The sequence below is a fragment of the Solanum verrucosum genome, unplaced genomic scaffold, assembly GCF_900185275.1.
Source record: "Solanum verrucosum unplaced genomic scaffold, falcon-dt-bn FXZP01000151.1, whole genome shotgun sequence".
Classification (NCBI taxonomy): Eukaryota; Viridiplantae; Streptophyta; class Magnoliopsida; order Solanales; family Solanaceae; genus Solanum; species Solanum verrucosum.
Window position 1 is genome coordinate 1039854 of NW_026020202.1, and position 4888 is coordinate 1044741.

At 35.9% G+C, this 4888-nt stretch overlaps 1 pseudogene; it reads left to right on the top strand.

Annotated features, from left to right (window-relative positions):
- Positions 1–335: 335 nt before the first annotated feature.
- LOC125830098 (ribulose bisphosphate carboxylase/oxygenase activase 2, chloroplastic-like) lies at positions 336–1579 on the top strand (annotated as a pseudogene).
- The last annotated feature ends 3309 nt before the right edge of the window (positions 1580–4888 follow it).

Sequence of the window (4888 nt, forward strand, 5' to 3'; positions counted from 1 at the left end):
CACGCATGTACCACCATATATATCCTTTTTTAAAAATATTTTTTTCCGTGCTTGTTATATTAGACCAAACAAAAATTTGTATAATCGAAATTCTTTTAAAAATAATCTGAATTGTAGGCTTCAAGTGATTTATTGTAACATTACATACGTATATTTTGATATTTTCTTGGAAAGAATTCAGGGTGGTCTTTCTTTTGTTTTACCAACAACTAATGTGCTATTTATTTTATGAGCTCTCCAATATTTAACATATTCGGTATTTAACCTCTTGACAAAGTTTCAATAAGTGATACTACGATAGGTTCTTGATTTTGTTTTTAGGTGATCCTTATATAATGCTGAAACTGTCGAGGCAGCTATATCAATCTGGAGACAATTATGCGTTCGTATTATTTCCAGGTGAATCTTATGTCTATTAATATTGTTATTGATCTGCCTCTAAGAACCAAAGGGGGGTATTCCATTAAAGGAATCCATTTTCCATGCTTAACTTACATGATGTTATTCTTTTTTCCTCTGTTTTTTAAGGCAGGGTATACTGGTATGATGGTTGACTCTTTGAATGATTCGTCCGATTATCTCTTTTTGGATTCGACTTTCATTATCTTCACCCTTAATTCCCTTTCTCGAGTAAACAGGGGAGAGAGGGAGCAGGGTGGAAGGATCAAGAGAAATGATTATGAATAGGCTGGACTCAAAGTCGTAAGTAGACTGTAGAAATTAGTTTCTTATGCTACATTGTGTAATTATCATACAGTGCGGTTAAATTGTACAAGAAAATTGATGTACCAAGTTTGTGTTGATCTAGCTAAGAAGTTGAAGAAATTGAGAGAGCCTATGTAGTAAAATTTGCATGTAGGCACAAGACACTATTACTTGGTTTGTAACATCTGTGCACAAAATTTTTGAAGATTGGTATTTGCCCTTCCCTAAAGTTTCACATATATGCTTTTTACTCTCACATTAATCATACCATCATCACTAAGTTTATGCAATTTTAGCTTTATATTTTTTCATTTGCTATTTTGTCATTTTTTTCTTATTTCTTTGTTGATATCCTTCGGTAACAAACGACTATGCAAAGCATACACCATATGGAAAACCCGACACCACATGAAATATAAAATGTTGGGCCGGTGCTGGAAAGGGTATTTTCAGAAGTGACAACGTGCCCGAGGAAGCTGTCGTAAAGATTATAAATTGCTTCCATGGACAATCTATTGGTACAAACACTCGAGAATTCAAAATGAAATTTCTTTTGTTGATTACTGATGTGTATCCGTTTGTTGTGGTAACAGATTTCTTCGGTGCTCTGAGAGCACGAATATATGATGATGAAGTGAGGAAATGGGTTTTAGGCACTGGAATTAAAGCCATTGAGGAAAAACTTTGGAACTCTAGAGAGGGACCCCCAACTTTTGACCAGCAAAAATTACCCTTGAGAAGCTCTTTGGGTATGGTAACATGCTTGTTCAAGATAAAGATGATGTTATGAGAGTCCGGTTGGTTGAAACCTATCTTAAAAGAGGCAACTCTCAAAAATGCTAACGTCGCTGCCATCAACATTGGAAATTACTAAGAACCTTCACCAATCACAAAGTCTAAACATGAGGTTGGGACCTTTTTTACTCGAAAGCTTTAATAATAAAATTGAAATTCAGAGAAAAAAAAATTCTAATTTTTTTGTCATTATTGTGGGGATGCGGGGCGTGACATGATTATCGTCATGTTGCTTGAAGTCTCTAATGATTGTGCAACACCCCTAAATACTAACCAAGAGTCGCATGTCGATACACCATTGCTTAATTACTACAATATATTTTACTATCATTTTGGGAACTTGAAATGTTGTGATATTTGCTAACTTGCTTAATATAAATTGTGATAGTAATTTAAGGGATTGTATTGGGGTGTTTACGTAATATTCTAATTAGAATTATTTATAAATTTAAAAGGAGGTGAGGGATATATATAGGTGTTTATGTATGCATTTTGGCCAGCACACAATTATTTGGGCAGCACCTAAGGACAACTGTAAAGGGATAAACATCACTTTTGGTGACTATATTTTCAGACTTCCTCTATAGTTAAATTCGTGTTCCTTAACTCTAAGAAACCTGGTGAACTCTCTCTAACCATATTAATCTCAAAATTTCAAGAAAATCTTGGTCCTTTTGCCAGGAATTCGAGATAACCCTTCTCTTTGGTGAGTAGTCAAAATTTGTTTTTGAGCGAAGTAGTGTTTAGTACTTTTGAAATATCTCGTTCTCTAGAACTCATATTTCAGTGAACAAATATGATTTAAAAACCTAATTCATAGACCTGAAACTCTTATGTTTATGTAAACCTCTAGTTTAGTTGTTATGGATTCGAAATATGGGACACAACATAAGACAAGTTCGGTCTAGATTTCAGAATTAGAAATCCTGTATGATCAACTGTTAGTGTTTTGATGATATTTTTTTGTACAAAATATATTTTGCGGTAATTCTTGATTGCTTGCAACCTTAAGAGATGTACCTACATCTTTCATGAAGAGTGTACACTCTATTTTTGCCGTTTTCTTTTTCAAATATAAGTTGCGACATGAGGTACTAGGCTGGCCAGAATTTCTGTTTTGGGAGCATAGTCGTATTTGTATACGCTAAGCTTACTTGTGATGATAATCCTATTTTACAATAACATTATTGAGCTACTAGGGATTAAAGAAGTTATTTAATTTTATTTTAGGGTTGTATATTGATATACCGTGAGTTTACGATATTTCTAATACATTTCACTTACAAGTTGTGTGTGTCTAGGGCCTTTTTATATTGGTTTTTATGCGTTTTTATCATGTTTTGCAGGAAAGATGTTTAGGCGCGGAAGTATAGAGACAGCTGAAAGAAATGCAGAAACAGGGCATTCACGGAGGTGATCTACGGACCGTAGGTCCATAAGTGATGACCGTAGATCAGCAGGAATGGTATTGAGGACAAATCAGGGAAATCTGACCAAGTGTGGAACCACGAGGTCCATTAACGGTCCGTAGATTGATCTACGGACCGTACTGTTGATCCGTAAATGATACTGCGTGGGTTCCAGTACCTGATTTTTGAAGATTCTAAGTATGGAGCTACGGAGGGGGATTGACGGACCATAGATCGATTTACGGTCCGTACTGCTAGTCTGTCGTTTCCTTCAGAGAAGCTAATTTTTTGCAAGTAGAAATATTTTCTAAGTCCTGGCTGACGGAAGGGACTTACGGACCGTAGATCCATTGGCGGTCTGTAAGTCAGTCTCGTGGATTGAAGACGCGTACCTAAACAAACTTTCCTTAATTTGTTTCCCTTTTAATTTAGGATTTTTTTTCTATAAATAGGATATGTAAACCTCATTTTTGGGGGTTAGACATTATTATTCTATTTTTACATTGTGACTTTGGAGATTAAGTTGCAACCCTAGCAATTATTGATTTTCTACATTCGTGTTGAAGATTTTGGCTTTGCAATTCAAGTTGAAATTCTGGGTTTATTATTCTCGTTACGTAAGTTCATGATTTATTCATCTAATATTATGAATTGTGTTCTTGCTAATATGGGTAACTAAATCCACAACCAGGGCTGTGGGAACCATGAGAGATTAACAAAGTACGAATAGTAGATAAGTAATTCTTGAATAGTGTTTAGCATGCATTGATAATTCTTTTGTTTAAAAGTCTTTTTAACGAGTGCACGCGTCTGAACTCGCCTTGTTGCTACTTGCCGGATCAAGGAGGTAATCAACAAGAAAAGAATTATCAACATAGATTTAGTGTGATACTATCTAATGGGCTAGTGTCGATTGGTGCGAAGTAATAACTAAGTCAAACATCGATTATGATGTCTAATATGAGGTAAGGTAAGGGTTAGTAAATTTTACACACATAGCTGGATTAAGGTGCGGGGTGAAATTCTCTAGATGTCGGATCAAGGATTTAGAGATACCTAACTCATCACTTTGCATGTAATACACTAGGAAAGGATTGCAATTACTAGGATTACTTCGTTATGAGCTTATGGGGAACACGTTTACCCTAGTTAATTTTCTCATCTTGAAAACAACCTAAATTGACTTTTTATTATTGATTACTTACTGAATTCTTACAATTTGTTTCGGAAATCCCCTCTTTTTATTTCTTGTTTCTTGAAGTATTTTGGCTAATTGAATGTAACTGTTGGTTAAAGTAAAGTCTAAACCATTTTCCTTGTTGGATCGTCCCCAACCTACTAGTTGGGTTCTTTACTTGATAACGATCGCTTATACTGCTTTAGGGAGGTGTATTTTGAGCGTATCAAATTTTGGGTGGTACTACTTAAGAGATATGGTGTCCGCCACAATGTAGCCACCCCTTGCCATCCACAGACTAGTGGTCAAGTTGAAGTATCCAACAGAGAGATCAAACATATATTGGCGAAGACCGTGAATGACAATAGAACGGATTGGTCAAAGAAGCTTGATGATGCTCTATGGGCTTACCACACTGCATACAATACCCTCATAGGTATGTCTCCCTACCAACTTGTATATGGGAAGTATTGTCATTTACAAGTAGAACTAGAGCATTAGGCGATGTGGGCAATGAAGAAATTAAATTTGGATTGGGGCGCTGCATCTAATCAAAGAATAGATGACTAGAATGCACTTTGATGAGTTTTGCCCAAAAGCTTATGAAAGTTCAGCCTTGTAATGAAAATTCTGCAGAAAATGGTCTGGTGCAGAAGTCTACGGACACAATTGACGGTCCGTCGATTTATCAACGGACCGTAAATGGTGCCCGTATATCCTAGGTAAGTTTCTAAATTTTGAGGGGTATGAGTGATCTACGGTCCTGATCTACGAACCGTAGATCGATTCACGGACAGTAGAC